Raw genomic sequence first — 22,915 nt, 5'->3', positions numbered from 1 at the left:
TCACCATCGGTCTGTATCCTTTCCACTCTCCATCCCTCTCTGTGTCTCTGTCTCTTTCTTCCCGTATCTTCGTCTGTCTCATCTATCCTGTTACAATACAATAAGCCTGTGAACTTGGCAGTCAGATCCACTTTTATGCTGATTTCATCATGCAGTCTCTCATTCTGCTGCCACATATCGCCTCAGAGAGGGAGAACGCGGCTACAGAGAGACCAATGGTGAGCGCAACCTATTCTAGCACTGAGACAAATTAACTGCCATTGTTGGCTTTGATACTGGGGTGAGGGGAAATTATGCTGAAAAGGATTCAGGAGGAATGGAGAGTGAAATGTGAAAAGCTGTTAGCACAGTAGGAGAAAGGAAGAGAGGGAGAAGGATAGACAACTTCTAAGCAAATACAACTACTTATCTGTCTTACTGGAGTTTAATCTACTTTACAGTGCTATTTATTATGATCCAAGTGGTATTTACACCTTCTAGCAAGACATATAAAAGCAGCCGAAGCTTATTTGATGTCAGACTTTGCTCACACTGACATTTGCAAGTTTCAGAAGGTGCATGTCCTTCAACAGTGACATATTTATTCGGTGTATTTCACTATATAGGAAAAGTATTAACTTGACACAACTTTATGTGTCTTATAAAAAATGCACTGATTCAGAATATTTTAAAGCTACAAACCCTCCACCAAACCTCCACGCTTGGATAACGGCACCATTAGTTTGCCATTTGAAATCGATGGGGTGGTGTCAAGGCTCAGTGCAGCAGGTAAACGGTGACTTTCAGATGGAAAACAAGACTTGCCCCCCCCCATGTCAGACTTGCATTCATCATTTATGATTATATCAAAGTAGCTGTACACGACATTTGGAACATTAATATAGCTGCAAACAATTTTATGCTGTGTAAACATTTAGAGTCGTATGTTTACCGCTGATCCTGTCGTCGCGATCAGTGGTGACAAATGGTGCCTCCACAGAAGCATAAGACCCACCTTACGGTTCCCCCCAGGTTAACACTGTTAGATCTGTCAGCATTGTTGACATTGTTGTTAGTGTGGCTGCTGCCATTTTGGCTCAGCCACCTTCATGTTGAGAGCTGTGTGCAGGCAATCAGCCTAGACTCTGGATCATAGATATGCTGTGACAGCTCCTTTAACTCAATCCACGATCTTTCCCTAACCCTATCCAAATGTTTGGTTTGCAAGCAATGGTTGAAGCAAAGTTTACTACGTTTACTATGGCTGGACTCTAAAACAGAATGCACAGTAAACAATCTGGCTGGGAACTAAGAGGCTAAATTCACCCCAAAATCAAAAAAACATATTTTTCCTCTTACCCGTAGTGCTATCTATCAATCCAGATTGTTTTAGTATGAGCTGCCAAGTGTTGGAGATATCAGCCTTAGAGATGCCTGCCTTCTCTTGAATATAATGGAATAAGATGGCACTCAGCTTGTGGTGCTCAAAGTGCCAACAATAATACATTTGAAAAACTCAACAGCAATGTCTCTTTCCAAAGATGATGACTCAGTTGTTCAAGATAATCCACAGACCTTGTTGTGAACAGTTTCATGTAACAGCTTTTTTCTTTCTACCCAACTACACCCACAAACCCTATCACCACTCAGATGGCATGCACCTACTCGTGGAGGAGAGGCTTGTGCTTGTGACAGTGTGAGATGTTTACATCAATGGCGCCCTCCTCAGCTGAGCTGTTATGTTAGCTAGCTCAGTGGTGCTTGCAGTAGATGCACATCCCTTTAAGAATAGCAAGACTATCTTGATAATAGCTTTCGAGCTAGTTAGCTACATCTATTAAAAACAGCAACAGAACAATGACCACAAAAACAACACATGGGTGAGACTGATGCAATTTAGTGACTGGCAAATTAACACCTGCAAAAATGATACACTCCATGAAAGAGACATTTAAACTTTGCTTTATAAATGCCCACTTAGCTGAAAGTAGTGTTGGCATTAAAAAAACTACCCAACAAGCAACTCTATTAGTATTCATTTAAAGGTTTGCGTGGTTTCGCAGTGTGATGCTGGAGGGCAAAGATTATTGAATAACCTTGAGCTCATGGTTTCTGCAAACGTGGAGAAGACATACAGCTTTAAATAACCACCTTTAAGCTTCTCATCCACCTTCTGAAAGAAAATGTGCCACACCAATCACCTCTAAGCCTCGACATCATCCATCAGGCGTTGATGGAAAACTCTATTAGCACTGACAAAGCAACAGTTGGATCATATTGCAGTGGGCAGAAGAATTGGAGCTCTCATATAATGTCCATTAGCAGTAGGGGTGTTCACATGTGTTTTATGGTGCAGATAGGAAATCTATTGCTGTTGGTGGAAGCAAAATCAGGTTTCATAGCACAGTGAAGGTTAGACAGACATGTCTAAATTCCATTGGAAAACATACAGCAATAAAACTCTAAATGACCTTGAGACAGACACCATAATTCAACTGTATTTTTCTCACATTAATTAATCATTGGAAATATGCTATAGTGAACTGTGTCTATCTGTGTATTGTATTGGATGGTAAAGATATGGATAGGTCACACCAGGCAGGGGAAGAAAAAGACTTGCTTTCAGCCCAGGAATGTGTAAATGTGAATGTGTGACCTCACTCTGTCACTTTCCAAGGATACTTGTAATGCTGCTGCCACTGATCCAAAGTAATGTCTTAATGTAAATAATCTACTTGAGAAGTTTTATGGTATTATCTATGTGTTAAAATGTTTACTCTAAACACCTGTAATATCTTAATTCTGTATAAAAATATATGGAATTTTACAATAGATGTCTTTAAAGACTATTTTTCCAAGATGAGTTTCTTCTTTACTCTGAGCCCAAAATTTCAACTTCAGATCTTTCTTTACATACACCAAACTTGAGAGTTTTATTTCAATCTATTTTCTGAAGACCTTACTGATGGCTTTCTTCGTATGTTATTCATAGCCTGATTTATATAAAATGTCATTCCTAGAAGTATGGCTGTTTTAAGGCTATTTTCAGCCTGCTCTTAGTCCCACATTGTCAAATACTGCCACTTCGTCAAAGATTTCGACGCCAAATACCGACATACACCTTTCAAGGTGGCATGATATGCATTGGGTGGCTGCTGTTTCTGATGCCATCAGCGACAACCTAACTCGTCAAATACCATCGTTTTGTCACAACGTTAGTGACTGTGTGACACTGACACACCTAGACACAGGCATCTACTGTAGTATGAAGAGTGAGAAAGTCACTATAGGGGAGGTCCGATGGGAGGTGGATGGAACAAACAAAAAGTTATTTTGATAACAACATAGTGTGCTAGTACATGTAGCATGCTACAGTAATAACAGATATCACGTTACAAGGCATTACATTAGTAAGAACCATACTTTTTTAAGCTAAACAATGACATTTTGCAAAACCTAACCCTGTGTTTTTGTTGCCTAAATATAAGGAAATAGAGTAAAAACAAAGTGTTTGAAAAAAAAAAGTTTTAAAAAAGAGTGTATGTATGTAACAAGCAGAAACTGTACATTTCCTGTGAAAACGGGAGCATAACCCTAACCCTAGCTGACACAGGACCTTACCGAGCACATCATATTTTTGACTTTAGGCTGACTGACAAATTGCTGGTGATTGATGAGTTGGGATGAGAACGCATTTGTATTTCTGATTTATAGAGTGATAAATAAAAGATATCCAGTATTCCCTCTGTAAATATCTTTGACTCTGAATATGCAAATAAAAATGAAACAAGAAGTTTAAACCTGGCTTTATCATATGTTTAGGTTTCTGTTCTGGAAATCTATGCAAATGAGTGTGTATTTAATTAATTAGATAATGCCTCATTTGCATACTTAAACACATAATTTCAGAAAAACTTGTAATACAAAAAAATGTCTAAATGTAAGTAATAAACCGAGGAAGTTTAACGGTGATATTTATTGGTTAAAGGTTTTACCCTACTTACCTGTAGTGTCTCACCTTAAAACAGAGGACTTTGCACTTGATCACTGTCCAGTCTTCAGGATGAGTCACCATTTCATGAAGGGTCACTAATTTGCTCACATATATGACTTCAACATCAATGGAGTGCTTGTGTATATTTGTATGAGGTACCAGAGACTCCAACCACTCAACTCTGTCAGCTCAGTCAATAGCTCTGTTAATAAACCCAGATACTGCTCCACTGCCGGGTCTCATCCCCAAAGTGTGAGCGGGGCTAATGTGCTGAAAATGTTAGTCAAGAAAAACTGACAGATGTTTAAGTAGTCATTAAAGTTTTCGAAGCTCGGTATGGGTCCAAACAAAATGAAAAACTGAAACACGGATATTAAGTCGGCTGCATAGCTTGAGGACAGCAATATGTTAAAAAAAACCTACTAAATGCTTTTTCATTTCTATCTGTTATTTTTTATTCTGTGATCAGCGGCGACTTAAATGTAGACAGAATGCAGAAACACTTGCATGCTGGGCAAGATCCTTTGAGCTGTGAGTTCTTCCCAGTGATAACACATTCTCAGCTACACAAATTCAGTCTCGTAATGGTTTGACAAAGGAGAGGGGCATCACCCATGGGAGCACATGGAGATGCAAAAGAGGAATGATTTTGTTGCTGTAAGGTCAAAAAGGATCCAGTGAGTAGTCTCAAATAAGTCTGGAAGGAAATAACAGCTTTCACCTGCTTTATGTCAGCTGCAAGTGAGGCTGCAGTATCATTCTTTCCCTCGACAGAATAGTGGGCTATTTGGGTTTGTTTTTTTCAAGAGCATTGAGCATTACCTCAATTTCTGCATCACTGCACCCCTCTCATTTCTCTTGCGTCAGTGCCACTCTGGTCCAGATGATGATAGAGGTGAGTGATGACCTTCATTGTGTAACATGGCATTTTCAGAGGTGGTGTCATCATGTTAATTCCAGATAAATACTGTTCCATGAATACAAACTCCATTTAGATGTAAATGGGTTTCATCAACATTTATTCATAGGCTTTTCTGAATGCTGGGCTCCTCTTCATTTTACTCATAGAAACGTGTTATAAACAATTTATGAACATTTAAAAAATGAGACCCAATATCTGTTATGATATACTGTATAACCTTGTTTAAATAGAGCCAGGTTGGAGATTCTGCTACAGCGGCACGGATGAAGGTTTGGTATTTTATTGACTTCCTTCTCAATGACTCTGACTTGGTAGATGTAGGTTATGATAATTATATGGAGATGGTATGGAAATGAAAAATTACCCCTTTTGTTACAGAGCACCTCAGAATGCAACCCCAGCACTTTTACTATATGGAAATGAGCTAAGTGTTTTCTAACTGTGAATATCAGAGAGTAGATTGAATATGAAAATGCCCTCTATCCGACCTTAATTTAACACAGTATTTTCATTTGGCCTTGATTTAGTTGCTGCACCGTTACTTTTTTTTCCTGGAGCCACCTTGGGTGAGATGTGATGACAGTAAATTTGATCCCATGAATGAGCCCAAATGATGCTGTCGTTTTTATGGAAACCCAACATTAGATGACTGATTAGGTCAGTTTGGGTTGAATAAATCTACAGTGAGTACAGTTTTCATCACTGCTGCAATACTACCTGTGATGTGTAGGCTAGAGTGTTGGAGCTGGATCAAGTCTTTTTTCAGTATACTGTGGATTTGGCTTTTTTTATTGGCCTACATATTAGAGTTTGTTCAAATATTTTTCACAATAAGTTTATGGAGCTATATTTGTGTCTTTATTACATGCGAGAAAATAAATGATATGAGAGGGAAAAAAAATGTTTGAGAGAAAAAAATATTTGAGAGAAAAAGTTTTCACAGAGATAGCAAAAAATAATATTTGAGACTAAAAAAAGTTTTGAGAGAAAGTATTTTGTCATAGAATATAAAAAAAATATTTTGAGATTTAAAAAATGATTTCCAAGAAAAAAACTCTCTCAAAAAACTTTTTTTTACTCTCAGATATTATTTTTTTGCTATCAGTGTGAAAACATTTTCTCTCTCAAAAAAAATTTGTTTCTCAAAACATTTTTCTTCTCTCCCTCAAAACCTAAGTCTTTGCTCTCCTGTCAGGATTTTGCTCTCACTGTGAAAATAATGTCATGGGCGGGGCCATGTTCCTGTTGGCCAGTCTCAATTGACAGCTAGGTGTCTTGGGAGTGAATTCAGCTGAATCATTCATCCACCATGGTGGATTCACCGGCATAGATGTGCTGCGTTATTTGGGAGCGGAGAGTCTAATGTTTGGGTAAGATGGTGACACACACAATTCATGGGTAGCTAGCTGAGGAAGTTGGTTATCAAAATCATTCCTACAATGAATCCCTTTTCTCACCTAACTTTATTTTACCGAGATTGTGTTGCAATCTGCACTAGCCAGCTAGTGTTAACTTTACATCTAGCTAGGTTATCCCATTAACGTTACTTTACTGTGGTGCTTTTCTCTTCCAACATTCCATGTGTGGCAGGGTGAGTGCTGCTACACCTCCATCCTTAATTGGCATCAGCTGGGTCTAATTTCCAGTTGTGGCACCTGCGTTATTTGGTCTTCCCCTCACGGGCACGCTCACTTCTACCTGGCGTTTACCTGACGAGGGCTGTGTGTGGCGTGCTCCGGATGGCGTGCTTTGTGTGTGTCGTGCTCCGGTTTCTGTACCCAAACTTGGGACTCATAAGGTAGGCATGGGTGCTGCAATGTTTGTGTACTGTTAAAGCGTATTATGGTGTCACAGCTGCCATGACTCTTCGCTTTACAACGGTGTTGGCCGTTCCTGTTGTGTGCAGCTTCGGAGGGGACTTTGAAAAGCGTGGTGTGTGCTCTTCCTCACTGCAAGATGGTGACTGGGTTTGAGCTGTGCGCTGTGTGTTAACCTCCCTTCGCTCCGGTAAGCTCACTCTGTTTTTTTATTTCTACTTCTGCTAGTTCTGTTAACTTTATGTTAACAGGTTGTCCTGCTCTCTGTCCTGCTGTAGCTGAGGCCACAGCTTGTGGCTTCTTCTCCTCCTCTGCGCACTGTGTGGGGCTGCACGGTGACGTGGGCCATCAGCTGGGCATCCTGAAGGACGGCTATCCACGGCCTCCAGCCCCGGTGCGGCCACTTCGTTTTCCACTGCTGTTCTGCCAGTTTTCCACAGACGGATTAAAGCACACTGTAACGCGGCTGTACATTCATGCAGCTTTAGACCTCTGTGTTATATTTGGAAGTCCGTCTCCTGTCCCCATATTGACCAGTGTACAAATCTGTGTGACCTTCTGTTGTTAAGAGTAGTCTACAGGTTTGGTCCACAGGTGGTGTTGTCGGTTCATTTCCCTCTCCTCTCCATTTGGCCACACATGCATAATGTTATATATGCATATCCGCTCCCAAATAACACAGCACATCTATGCCGGTGAATCCACCATGGTGGATGAATGACTCAGTTGAATTCGACTCCCAAGACGATCCTCAACTCACTGTCAATTCGATTGAGACTGGTCAGTCGGAACATGGCCCCGCCCATGACATTATTTTCACAATGAGAGCAAAATCCTGACACGAGAGCAAAGACTGAGGTTTTGAGAGAGAGAAGAAAAATGTTTTGAGAGAAACCATTTTTTTGAGAGAGAGAGAGAGAGAGAGAGAGAGAGAGAAAATGTTTTCACACTGATAGCAAAAAATAATATTTGAGAGTAAAAAAAAAACGTTTTTGATTCATTATATTATAATGTCATTATATTCTATGACAAAATACTTTCTCTCAAAACTTTTTTTAGTCTCAAATATTATTATTTTTTGCTATCACTGTGAAAACTTTTTCTCTCAAATATTTTTTTTTCTCTCAAACATTTTTTTCCCTCTCATTTCATTTATTTTCTCACATGTAATAAAGATACAAATATAGCTCCATATAAGTTTACCCTAATTTTTCTGAAATTAAACAATATATTTCTTCAATTCACTTGCCGGAGGACAGAATGTTTGCCTTTAAAGGGACAGTTATGCTATTTATCAGTATACATTGTTTTGGTGTGAGTTGGCAAGTGTTGGCGATATCGGCCATAGAGATGTCTGCCTTCTCTCAAGTAGGGCAGCTGTTGCTCAGAGGTAGAGTGAGTCGTCCACCAATTGAAAGATCAGCGACTTGATCCTCAAGCTCCTCCAGTACACGTCAAAGTATCATTGGGCAAGATACTGAACCAAATTTCTCCCGATGGCTGTTCCTTTGGTGTGTGAGTGCATGTGAGTGTACTGAGTAGCAGTTGGCACCATGTATGGTGGCCAGTGTGTGAACGTGTGTGTGAATGTGTGAATGTGACATAATATAAAAGCTCTTTGAGTAGTTGGGAGACTAGAAAGGTGCTATAAAGTGCAGTCCATTTACCATTATAATGGAACTAGATGGTACTCGGCTTGTTGTGTACAAAGCATAAAAGATCACATCTGAAAAATTCAACAGCAATGCTTCTTCCCAGAAATGATAACCTGGTTACTCAAGATAATCCACAGACCTTGTGTTGAGCAGTTTCATGTTTAAACTGTTATCTTTCTACTACACTACATCCTACACTGCACTACACTGAACTACAAGGAAGCACGCATCTACTGCTACCACACCTACCAACACTGAGCTAGCTAACGTCACTGCTCAGCTGAAGAAGAAGCTATTAAATTTACGAGCATGAGCCTCTCTTTCACAAGTAGATCTGCACGTTGATTCGGTTGGCTGTTAGAGTTTGGTGCTTAAGGGTGTGGTCACCCTGTGATTGACAAGTTGCTACCATGGCAATGTCCTTAGATTCTCAGTCAGGTCCACCCTCTGCTACTCCACAGTTCCCCCCTTCTGTCCAAATATGGTCACCTCTGGTTCCAAATCAAGATGGCAGTGGCAAAAATGCCAAACTCGAGCTTCAAAGCAGCAGTCCACAAACCAGTGAGTGACATTGCAGTGGCTACGTCAACTTCTTTTATACCGTCTATGGTCTTAATAAATCATGATGGAAAAGTAGGTGAAGACACACGGAGCTCACTTGGCCATGACACAGTTGTGGCATCTTTGTGCCATGAGATACTAACAGTTTTGTAATGAAAAGAATCCAGAGTGCCTCCCCCAAAATGCAATGGGGGAGGGGACTGTCAATAAATCCTTGCTTATTCTTGCATCATGTACATTATATAAAAGGCCACTGATTAGAATCTGATGAAACTAAAAACCAAACTAAGCCAAATATCAAGGAATGATGTGTGTGATCATTTAATTACAGCCTTCTCCAATTCACACTACAGCTGATTGGCCCCATGATGGGCTGCATTATTAGGAGCTGACATTTGCGCCTTGATTCACTTGGGTAATTAAAATTTTGCATTTGCTTTATTGTATGAGATGAGTGCACTATATAACTGTTTAAGTTAGGCCTTTGGGGAAAACTAAGAATAAAGATGACAGGCAGTTTTGCACCACTTCTAACAGTGTTTTGTGATTACAAAAAAAAAAGGTTGCATTCCCACAAGGTGACCATCAATGCTTCTGTACTCGCCACCATCATGGTGGTAGCAAATTATCAATATATATACATAATTAATTAATTAATTATTCTAAATTAATCATATATGAACTTTTGCTGTGAAAGTATTTCAAAAATTTTGAATTTGAATTTTGGCACGTGTCGTGGTAAAGCTGCTGGATTTTGGACACAACTTTCCCCCTTTCCTCTACCACTGAAACTAGTCTACAGTCCATTGCAATCCATTTTGCAAGGGAGTTTGTTAGCCTGTCACAGGTAGACTTTGAATAAAACTTCATTAGACCGCCTCCAAATAGTCCAGAACGCTGCCACCAGGCTTCTGTCCAGATCTCATAAGTTCACTCACATCACTCCAGTCCTGGCATCCCTGCACTGGCTCCCTGTTAATTTCAGGATCCAGCACAAGATTCTAACCATCACTTACAGAGCCCTCTATGGTCAAGCACCTGCATACTTGACGGATCTGTGTCCTTTCACTGTCCTGTCAGGTCACTGCGGTCCGCTGAAGGCCACCTACTTACTGTCCCTCACACAAGACTAAAGGCGAAAGGTGATAGAGCCTTTAAGGCTGTTGCACCAAAATGGTGGAATGCACTACCTCATGAGCTGAGAGCGGCCTCTTCCGTGGACATTTTTAAAAAGCTGTTAAAAACACATCTGTTTAGGCATGCGTTCCATTAATTGTCCATTGTATCATCTCTGTATTTTGCTGCACTTTACTTTTTATTTGTTTTTGTGTATTTTGCATTGTTTCTGTTATTGTATTTTTTGTATTTTATCTTGTGAAGCACTTTGTGAGTCCCCTCTGTGAGAAGTGCTATATAAATAAATTTACTTACTTACATACTCAGTTTGCGTCTTAATGCCTGGTCAAGTTTGGCTTCACGAGGCTAGCTGCTAGGAGATTGTAGTATTCAGATGGTACCAAAATTCCCTACTGCAGAAATTGCTGTGAACATTGCTCCTCTGAACGGTTTCATCTGGGCGTTTTTCAAATGTAAACGCTCCATTCACGGAGCCAAGCAGCATTGTCTTGTCTGTCTCCATCAAGTGACAAAGCCACTTTGGCCTTCAATGATGTGTCGGGTCAAAGGTCACCGCAGAACGCGATTAATCAGCGTTATTATTGTGTTTAACTCATTATCATTATTTTTTTCTGTGATTAATAAATCAAAATCAATGTGTTATTTTTACAGCCCTTTGATATGGACAAAGGTACAGCAAGAACCTGGATGCAGCACGTTGTAGAAAAGTAAGAACAGAGATATGTAACTGTATGCATTAAAAATACATTCTCCTCTTTCCCTTCTAACCTCAGCCAATCAGGGTGAGTCTCAGTGAAATAAATTAGGAGCAGTTTTAGAGCTGCCTCCTCCTCCACAAAACTTGGATCAGTGAATCTATTCTTCTGCATGAATAAAATGTGCGTCTCTCCTTGTTAGACTTTTCTTCATCCTTTGTTTCTGGCAGCCTCACTGGCACACTGCATTATCACATATATCAAGTAGGGGTTAATAAAGGAAGACATGCCCACTGTCTGCCTTGTTAAATTTAAACATAACACTTCTAGCACTCCATAAATTAACAACTGCATCACATCAGGCTGTATGAGCAGGAGCTAATGTCTCATCCCCTGCAACCTGACTGGACATTAACAGCCAGTCTGATCTAACAGTTTAAAGTCCGATGGCCTTCACGGTGGGTGGTGTAGCTCTTACTGATAATGGACCTGTTCAAGTCCCAGCAAACGTTGAAGAGAAAAAAGACAGAAAGAAAGAGAAAGGTTTCAAAAAGAGAAAAGAAAAATATGTGCAATACATTTAGGAGGTATTTTGTGATCTTATGAATTTAACTAGGAATTTCTTGCAACTTTAATAATACAATAACATAGCTTGAAGGAGACTGTGTGCAGAAATGTAGCTTAAAATGCTGCTAGTGCTATAGTTTGCTTCATTGGGCTAATGTCACCTCAATCTCTTCAACGTGTTTGGCCTGCATATAATATAATATGTCATCTTTTAGTTTGCAAACCACGTACTGCCCCCTACTCAACAGCTAATACCAGCTCCCACTCGGATGGTTCCTCTAAGCCGGAGAATCCACCAGAGCTCTCGTGCCCTGGCCCAATTACAAGCACTCCCACACTCCTTCCTGAAACAGCCAAGCTCTGCAGCCAGGACAGAGACCACACTACTGTTGGTGTTGATTCAGACCACGGTTTGAACAGAGACACACCATCGTAGCTTGTGCTGAAATGAGGCTTTACCAATTACAAACGTGCACTGGAAAAGAAGCGGGGGTTCAACTAGCATGCATGTAACCACTTCAAGGGAGATGCAACATGTGAAACTGTAGCCTGACTGCTGGGACTGAAGAAGTGAACAGACTGGTACACTAAACTTACAGTGGGGGCAGTATGAAGGGAGAACAATGTTCATAGCAAAATGTGTTTTGTCATTGAAAATTAATCAGTAACTTAAGTTCATATGAAATTAAGGTACGTAATTGACTAAGATTTTACCAATATTAAATTCATGTTGAAATAAAACAAATGTTAACCGTCTGCAGCACACAGTGTTTAAGTCACTGCCAGGATAAAGTCCTAACAAAATCATGAAGCATGAAATGACACTTGGGCCCAATCCCATTTCTTATTTTCCCCCTACTCCTCATTTTGAGTGCCCCTTTGCCCCTCAGAACAGAGTTACAAGCAAGCAGTAACCTCTGAGGCTGAAAAATAAAGCTAGCACCAAAATGCCAAAAACCGCAGTTCCTCTAATGGCCACTTGAGGCTGGCCCCAGAGGTGAGTCAATCCCCATAGACCCCCTTGATAAAAGGCCCAACTTTACAGCAGAAATAAACATGTCTACAGCCTGCTACAAAAAACACTTTTAGTCTCTACAGCTAATTTCAACATTCATGACAACTGTACAGAGGGGTGGATTTTTATATAACGCACCTGTTAACGTTTTATTAAGGTTAAAGGTTACATATAATTCAGGGCAGGCCACTTTGAGTGACAGGCTGTCTGCAGATAGTGTCCACAGCTTGTCAGTCAGATCCATCTCTCGCTCCTCCACAGCTCCAGGTTCTCGCCCAAATATGGTCACTCCTCGCTCCAAAAACCCAAGACAGTGACAGCCAAAATGCCAAAGTTTAGCCTTCAAATGGGAGTCAACAAACCACTGTGTGACATCCCATAAACTAGGTACATTATTTTTATAGTCTATGGTTACAGGGGTTGAAATTTTCCCCTATGAAATAGGACAACCCTTCAAGACCCTGATATGTTATCAGTATCAGCCACATCATCATCATCATCATCATCATCATCACCAGTGGCATTTTCCTAAATTGATGTGACCATACAATGAAAAAATTATATGCCAATAATAGTATTAGCTAGCTAGTTAGCTGCCAAGACATCATCATACTTCTAGCATTTATTTTTTTGTTGCTGTTTAACTTGTTAAAAAGAAACCATAAAACACTGAAAAGACATTAAACTAAGACAATACAATGGCCACTCTAATTTTTAAATCTTTATTATCAACAAAAAAATACATTTGTGGGTTCCTTTTGTCGCTTGTGCAGCCATCTTGCTCATGATTTTTCATAACATTCAGTTTGGAGTGTGCTGCTGAAAGACCTCCACCCTTCACCCTACCCCTCTATCCCAACAAAAATCAGGACACCCTACCGCTAGACGTAAACATGCAAAACAGAGGGATGGGGCTAAGTGGTAGGTGCAAGGGGTTTATTGGGATTGAGCATTTGACTGCAAACCTATACCCGGACAAGACTGCCAGCATCGGGTGATTCTGCAAAACCCTGGATTGCATTCAGTGCCAATGGTGATCTCTGGTCTCCTGCATTTAAGTAAGATGCGCGACATGTTTGTCCACTACCATGACCCTCTACACCCTTGTTTTAGGTGTCACAACATATAAACACAATAACTCTAGCACTGGCAGTAAACGTGACACTGGATGGACATTTTGAGGTGCTGAATCATCCAATAAGGACACACTTCCTAGAGAGCCGGAGATCCTGACATGTCAAGCTGCTGCTCAAGCAACGTCTTGACGTGTCAGTGCAATATAAGACAGTCAGAGATCGTGTGCTGCAGACTGCTGTGACAGTGATTTCACAGAAACGGTGAAGCACAACGAGCCTGATGATGACAAAAAAAAAAGACGACTTCACCTGCTATCACAGTTTTCTCATACCGCAAATTCAGCAAGCTGGAAAACTGGTAATGGAGATTTTCAGGCGGATGCTCTAAAACTTGTTGATTCTCCCTCTGATGAAAGCACCTCTGTCATCTTCCCTTGTTCTTTTGCGGGTATAAAAATAGAAACTGACAGGGCAGGGATGGAGAAAGATTAACGTGACATAAGCACAGATGGAGAGACAGGCAGCAAATAAAAGCTGTTTTCCCCCATGTGAACCATGTATCACAAGGAGAGCGAATGTGGGGAAATAAAGAGACGCTTGCTTATCCCATTATTTGTGAGAATAAGAATGAGAAAAGAAACAGACACAGACTTTTTAGCATTTATTTGTATGACCTGCTGCATTCTTCCTCCCGCTGAGTTTTAAATGAAATCATTTGGTACGAGTCTCTCTTTAATTCACATTTCCAAAACCTCATCATGTACCTGTGATTCACAGCGGCCTCCTTATTATGAGAACAAAACCACTCCAGCAGACTTCAATAGATGTCATTCAGAGTGATTCTCGCTCTCCAACAATTTACATCTTCTTTCTCCTCAATTCCTCTTACAGTCGGGAGCGTCTCTCTCTCTCTCTCTCTCACACACACACACACATTACATTCATTTTCATTACTTAGAGAGCTCTTCAGTGAGTGCGGAGAGAAAACTCTTTAAACAGCTATGGCTTTTCAAGTGTCAATCAGCAGGAATAAGAAGGAGGAGGAGGGATGCAAAGAAAACAGGGAGGATATAGGGTTGCTTTCTGCGTAAAGCACCAGAAATGAAGGAGACTGAGAGGATGAGGAGGATAAAAGACAACTTGATGAAGCCACAAGAGAGAGTATGTGGTATCAATCATCACAAGATGAAAAAAAAGTGGAAGCAGATGATTTAACGTGTTTAACATTCTCTGTCCGTCATTTAAAAGTGTGCTATATGAATGCTTTCCTGTTGTTTAAGTGTTTAGAAGAGAGGAGGGGGAGGAGGAGAGAGGGAGAGATGAAGAGATGGGGGAGGAGAAAAATGGCGGCATTAGAGGGAAAATGGGATTTGTGGCCGCGAGAGAATCTCACCGCAGTATTACCTCATTGGATTGGAAACATGGCAGATGGACGTGGCAAAGGATTTACACACACACACACATTGCAGCACAGACGTACACACACTGGGCTGCCCACATATTTATTATGAGTAATTAATTCAGTTCAGCAGTCCGGGGTATAATTATGTCTGTCATTTTTATACATGTGTAAGCATGTTTCACTCATAGGTCTATAGCCTAGTGCTTAGACAGGTCTCAGAACAGACTAGAAACATTTTATCCAACCCTAAATATAAATGTGTGACAAGCGTACAACAAAGCATTTAAGTTTCTTTGAAATAAGAAACATCAGCAAAAGAGTAGAAACTAAGACCTAAAGCCAGTTTGACCCCAAATATTATTTGATTATGCTCTGTGATCACTTAATTGATTATTATAATATTGCAAAAAAGGTTTTTAAATTTTTGGAAAAGTTGCTGCATTAATGAAAGTCGTATGCGATTACATGCAATAGAAACAGATTCAGCCAATGATGTATAGTGATAACATAGTGTCACTGCATAGGTGGTGGACCAACCGACTGACTGACAGACCAACAATGCATTCCTAGAGCCATGGTACTAGTGTGGCTGAAAAACCCAAGCAACATTGCACTGGTTGTCTTCATTGATGCCCTATACTGAAACCCAGTAGCATTGTAGGTCTAATTGACATAGAAGTGACATCCCAGCACCCTTACAAATTACACTGATTAATCTAATGACAGGGTAAAGACCTGAACTACTCCAGTAGTCTGATTTTGTTTGAAAATGCATCCTGTTACTGATTGGTCTGGTACGATTGGTACATGCTCCATTTGTGGAGCATGATGTGTTTCATGTTGCTTTTTTCCACAGTTTCTCTTTTTCACCGCTCAATACAAGCTGTGTGTGATGGTTTGGTAGTGATGTACATCAGCTCTGCTCAAAATGCTGACACCTTCCAATCATCCAGACAAGAAGCATCAGGCAGAACACTGGAGCCGTGCCCACCACTAGCTGATCGGCCCACTGTCTGACAGCTCCTGAGCTGATCAATCAGCAGACCTTTAAGATCATCAATCATAATCAAACAACTCAATGAAGCGCCCTTTATAATCTGACAGCTCCCACTCCTCTCCACCTGTACACAAGATGGTGCCTGAGCTGTTTCCCAATATCTTATTTTGCTTTCATTTTTATTGAATGATATATCTTTGTTCTTGCATGATGGTTGGGAGGATATACCACATTCAGCTTTGTATCTGTGCAATAAATGTTCCTTTAAATTTTCCAACGAGGGTTAAATCAATTTTCAAAGTCCAATATTCCAGTTCATGTGGAGATATGGCACAAGTGCAAAGAGCTACTTGGTTTATATAGGGCAAATACACCCACTGAACATTAATATTCAGCACCCCATTGCCAGTGGCACATACAGTGTGTCATTGGCATGTACAATTAAACTGCAGAGGTCAATAGGGAGGCAATTAATTCCAAGAAACTTATGGAAATTAACCTTTAAGGAGTCTCTACTTTATCCCTTGCTCATGGAGTAGCAGTGGAATAATGGAAGTTAGTAATGAAGCTGGATTCTCTGGAGAAAATCTGTGTTGAGGGAGGAAATGAGTAATGCTCTTGCTCCTTAAGCAGCTGTTATACGAGTGGTCTATAGCGAGGAAATTAACCTCTGACTTCCTAAGGGAGTAATTCCTGTATGTGATGTAAATGTATTTAACCTTCTTCGGCCATGTGACCGCTGGCTGCAGGGCTCTGGGGAAAAGACTGCTTTGTGGTCTGAGTCAGCTAAGGGTTAAAACAAGGTGCAAAAGTGGGTTTGGGTTCTACATCTATGTAAATGTACATTAATTTTTTAACACAGTTGCCTTAATGTAAGTGTACTGATGCCATTTAACATGTATTTAGATGTAGGGGTCAGTAAGGACATTTTTATGGAGATGTATTTCTTAACCCAGATGTGGAATATGTGATTTTGCTGTTTGTTAACAGCCTCTTGTCATTCAGACATACTGTTGATTGTTGCGTAAACAGTCATCGTGGCTTTACTTAGACGGGACTGTTACAGAGATGCTCGCACAATAATTGGTACATGGTGTGCAAGAGTTAGGGGAAGCACTGCTGGAAAACAGAGGTGAGTTGAAAAATTATGATATCAAGGAAAAGATGGATGGATTTTAAAACTTTTGCCATAGATGCCTCAAAGGAATACTTCACTCCCCAAGTGACCATTTGTAAATCAGTAACTCACCCCATGTTACGTTGAATTCATGAAAAAACTTTATTATTCTTGCATGCCTCCACAGTGAACGAAGAATCCAAAAAACCCAGAAAATTCTTGATGAACTGAAGTAAAGAAGGTCTGTGTTTAACAACAGCAAAACTACATCAAAACATTCATTTAAGAACTCTCATACAGCTTGTGCAGAATCCAAACCAACTCTTTAAAACACCTAAGTCACAAAAAAACACTAGCTAACTAACTGATCTAGGCAGCAGTAAACCTGCAGCTCTTGTAATCAGCAAGGTAAAATTACTGTTGTTGTCAGTGGTTCCTGGCCTCCATGAGAGCTTAATTCATGTCACTGTCAGCTCAGCTCCCCGTCAGAAAGGACTGTCTGTTTGGAAATTACTGAGTATATGACTGAATTAATGAGGATTATACTGCCTGGAGTTGTGTAAGAATTTGTAAATGGATGTTTTGATATAGTTTTGCAGTTGAATTTTGGAATATTTCCAGAAATGCTACGAGGTCTAGCCTACTAAGATTTCCTTTGTAACACATGTATGTCATGAGGGCCATGTCTGAGAGGGACTTTCATGTGAATAATTTCCTACATGCCTGTAAAAGTTAGTTCCAGTCCCATACTGGCTTTAGTCATATACTACTATAGGTAGATTTTTCACTTACAGTGCAGCATCATGTCCCTGTGGTGATAATTACACAGAATATTACTCAGAGATTTACTGTTTATGTTTCAGTTTTATGAACTGATAGCATACAATATTATGCATTGCTTTTTGTTTAAGGCTGGAAATCATTAATATGTATAGATCTGTTGGCTTGAGACAATTTTTTTTTTTTTTTGAATATCTTAGCAATGGCATATGGCAGTTTTCAAATTAATCCAGAGGTTTTACTGCAAAAAGTTTTAGCCAAGTTTTTGGGCCATAATCACACACTACAGATCTATGGTATCTTAACACTGCAGGGACTTCAGGAGGATTTGGCAGCATAAGAAATCCAACACAAAATGAAACTTCCCCTGTCAAAACCGTCCCCAGAATAATTCTGCAGCCCAATCTAATTTTCCAACCACCCAACTTTAGGTCCTGGCCCAGCCTGTGAGAGAATAATCTACAGCATCAATTTATAATTAACTAGAAAGGCCAAAAGATCCATCTGGTTTTCAATTAGACTGTTATCTCCTGAGAATGGCTCTAGCCTGGAAGTCACTGAGGTCAGCGAAATTAATGTCTCCCATGTCTGAACCAATCCCCCGAGAGTATTCATCTTCCGTTTTTCACTAGGTTGGATATGACATCTTTCTTATGTTTAAGTTCTTCCAGTATATGTGTTTTTCTTCTGAAAGTCAATCCTTTGAGTTGGTTGAATTTACAGTGCGTTGAATGCAGGCTTTGTTTGATGCAGTAAAAAAAAATGTAGTTTAATTTAAAAACAGATTTTACAGATTCTATCTTTAAAAACGAAGAAGAAAATGACAAGTGGACAAAAAAAGTTTTGTTTATTATTACGCCACAGATTCATAAGTGAAAATGTAAAAATACTAATATAAAATGAAGAGATTATATCTCAAAGAGATACTATTTGACACCTGCTCAATTCTGTCCTCAATGTGACTGTTAAGGTGGCAGTATACTCCATCCGAACTGCATGTTGGATGGTTGAAAAGCCTTGGGAACAATCTCATACCAAACCTTTTAATTAGGTATTATACCCATCATTGGGTGAAAAGGGTCCTGCTACACTGACTAGTATGTTGAGAATGTTGTTATCAGCATGTAAAACAGCTGTGTTTATTGTTACACCATGTCCTAACTGGATGAGACGCTAACTAGTGTCACCGGCAAAATCAGTCTGGCTGCCCTGCTTTCTATCGGACTGTCCTAACTGCCCGCAAGCAGATGTTGGTAACAACCCAAGTAATCCATACAGGCAAAGAAACCAAAACGAATAAGTTCAAAAATTAAGTTATGCGCACCTTTAGAAATATGTTTACTGAGGAAAAGGGTGACGTGTTCAATACTTACTTTATCCACTGTACATCAGGTAACATTCTTATTTTAAGCCAAACCATGGTGTTTTTTCTAAACTTAACCATGTAGTCTTTGTGCTTAAACCTAACAACAAAAGTGAAAGTAAAACCTAAAAACACTGCTGTTAATGCTAACACACATGCTCTGATAATGGCATTCTGAACATACTTGTTGGTTTATCCTGCTGATAACCATTAATAATACCCACTTGTCCACATAATAACATCTGAAATGGGTGCCAAAATCAGGTCATCATATGTTCGGGCCTCCTTGAGTACACATTACAGCTGTCCAGCCTCTCAATGCACTTTTTATGACTACAAACCAAGCAGCAACCTTCAGAGCTAGAACATAGAAGTGCTAAAAACTTCACTTCCTTGAATGTCCACTTGAGGCTAGCTCCAGAAACCTATAGACACGATGTTGCCCCCCATGTCATTATGGTAGCAGTTGTAGAAGCAAAAATCGGTGCCTGGAAGTGGGCCAGATGGCACCGACCTCGTCTCCTACTTCTCCTGCAGATCGTCCTCTGATGTTGATTTAGTGCCTTAGGTTCAGTTGGCAAACACTCAGAGAAACACTGGAGTCGAGTAGAATCAGGTGCAATCGAGTTTAATGTGTTCACAAGCAACAACACATACAACTCATTGAGTCAGGCTCCGGAGCACGACTGAAGACTGGCTTTCAGTACACTCTCTTTTATGCTGGTGGGATTCGGCAGAATCTCCACCTCTTTTCGTTAATCCTTCCCACTTAGACCCAAATCTATTGGTGGCGAGCTTTTTTCCTTTGTCCAGTCCTGAACAGGCCTGTTTCTAATGGTGTAATCACTTTCACTTTAGGCCTGGAATTTCCCAAATTCTCCACCATTAGGTTTGGGCCTGCTTTCACTTTATTTTTTAAAAACATATAAACTTTAGGGACTTTCTTTATACAGTCCCTTGTGCTCTCATGCAATGTGAGCTTAGAGTGTGTGTCATGCAATACAAACATTAAAGAGTATGTGTGTGTTATTATTAAACATTACATGGTTATCATTGAACAATACATGGTGTGGTGTATGTGTGCTCTTCAATGTGAATGCATAACCCTGTGCTATGAATACATAAACTTGTATAGCCTTATTTTATCACGCATAGATGCATAACAAACAGTTTTATAGGAACTGGTAACATAAAACATGGTTATATGAACTTCACTCTTAATCAACTTATGCAGTTTAACACTTTTATCTGATTAAAGATTAAATCTTACACTACACAGTGTATGTCCCCACGTCTGCAAAGGCTGAGTCTGCTTGTGACATTCTCCACTCTGTTACAAGTAGGCTGCAAACACAGCACCCTCAGGCCCTCCTTCTGATCTCTGGGGACTTCAACCACACCTGTCCATCCACCACCCTGCCCACCTTCACCCAGTATGTTTCCTGCCACACCAGAGACAATAAAACACTGGATTTATTTTATGCCAACACCAAGGAGGCATACCACTCATCCCCCCTGCCCCCCCTGGGAAAAGCTGATCACAACCTGGTTCATCTTCTGCCTGTCTACAGACCTCTGGTGCAGAGGGAACCAGCAACCACCCGCACTGTGAAAAGATGGTCTGAGGAGACCGAGGAGGCCCTGAAAGACTGCTTCAAGGCCACTATGTGGGACTCAGTGATTCCCATGGAGAGGACATTGACAGACTGACATCATGCATTACGGACTACATAAACTTCTGTGTGGAAAACACCGTACCCACCAGGACTGTACGCTGCTTCTCCAACACCAAACCCTGGATTACTCCAGAGTTAAAAGCTCTCCTGAAGGAGAAGCGGAGAGCTTTTAACTCTGGAAATAAGGAGGAGCTGAAGGCCGTGCAGAAGGAGCTACGGAGAAACATCAAGCGTGGAAAGGAAGGATATAAAAAGAAGATGGAGGAACAGCTGTGGCAGAGCAATGTTAGTGGAGTCTGGAGAGGTCTGAAAACCATCTCAGGACACAAACAACCGGACTCCCAGGCCAGGGGCGACCAGCAGTGGGTAAATGATCTGAATCTGTTCTTCAATAGATTTGATCAGTCTGCCCCTCCCCTGGCCCAGACACCATGGCTGCAACCCCCCTCATCTTCCCCTTCCCCTTCCCCCCACCCCCCAGCACACAGCCCCCCTGCTCCAGCTTGTCCTTCACTACCTATCAGGTGAGAGATCAGCTGAAGAAGATAAAGACGAGGAAGGCTGCGGGTCCAGACGGCCTCAGCTCCAGGCTCCTGAAGTCCTGTGCAGACCAACTGTGCGGGATAGTTGAAACCATCTTCAACCTGAGCCTGAGGCTGGGGAGAGTACCACAGCTGTGGAAGACATCCTGCGTGGTACCTGTGCCCAAGACTCCGCACCCCAAGGCCTTCAGCAGCTTCAGACCGGTGGCATTAACATCACACCTCATGAAGACTCTGGAGCGCCTGGTCCTGTCTCGTCTCCGCCCCGCAGTAGGCCCTTCAATGGACCCGCTGCAGTTTGCCTACCAGCCTGGCATTGGGGTGGACGACACCATCATCTTCCTTCTGCATAGAGCTCTTTCCCACCTGGAGAAGCCTGGAAGCTCTGCGAGAATCATGTTCTTTGATTTCTCCAGCACTTTCAACACCATACAGCCTGCACTTCTGAGGGACAAACTGGAACACATAGGGGTGGCTAATCACCTCACATCCTGGATCCTGGACTACCTCACGGACCGGCCGCAGTATGTCAGGATCCAGGACTGTGTATCGGACTTGGTTGTCTGCAGTACGGGGGCCCCGGAGGGGATGGTGCTGGCACCGTTCCTCTTCACCCTCTACACTGCAGACTTTTCATACCACACCCCCACCTGTCATCTGCAGAAGTTCTCTGACGACTCTGCCATAGTCGGCCTCATCACAGATGGGGACGACAGGGAGTACAGAGAACTGAACCAGGACTTTGTGGACTGGTGCCTGAGAAACCACCTTCAGATCAACGCGGGGAAAACCAAAGAGCTGATGGTGGATTTCCGCAGGCGCAGACTCCTCCCCCCAACACCGGTGAACATCCAGGGAAAGGACATTGAAATGGTGACATCTTATAAGTACCTGGGTGTTCATCTTAACAATAAACTGGACTGGACTAATCACATAACAGCACTGTACTAGAAAGGCCAAAGCAGACTTTACCTGCTGAGGCGGCTCAGGTCTTTTGGAGTGCAGGGGGTGCTCCTGAAGACCTTCTTTGACACTGTGGTGGCATCAGCCATCTTTTACGGAGTGGTCTGCTGGGGCAGCAGCGTCTCAGCTGCAGACAGGAAGAGACTGGACAAGCTGATCAAGAGGGCCAGCTCTGTCCTGGGATGCTCTCTGGACTCTGTGCAGGTGGTGGGAGAAAGGAGGATGACAGCCAAGCTGTCATCTCTGAGGACTAATGACTCCCATCCTCTGCAGGAGGAGATAAAGCTCTGGAGAGCTCCTTCAGCGATAGACTGATTCACCCAAAGTGTGTGAAGGAACGCTATTGCAGGTCCTTCCTGCTTGCTGCTGTCAGGCTACATAACCAGTACTGCTCACAGTAGACTGCACCATGGACACTTTATTGACACTATGGACACTTTATGGACACCACAGCTGTCTGCTGTTTTGCACATACAATCACTTGCACTAGATGTGCTCCCTTCATCCACTGGTTATTTTCATTCACTGCTGCTCATTATTATCCGCTTCCTATTATAATTATCATTATTATTATTATTATTATTGTTGTTGTTGTTGTTGTTGTTGCTATTGTTATTTATCGCCGTCTCTTGTATTTTTGTACTTATTTGCATGCCT

Source organism: Epinephelus fuscoguttatus, linkage group LG14, assembly GCF_011397635.1.
Source record: "Epinephelus fuscoguttatus linkage group LG14, E.fuscoguttatus.final_Chr_v1".
Taxonomy (NCBI): Eukaryota; Metazoa; Chordata; class Actinopteri; order Perciformes; family Serranidae; genus Epinephelus; species Epinephelus fuscoguttatus.
Note: the sequence above shows the minus strand (reverse complement) of the source record.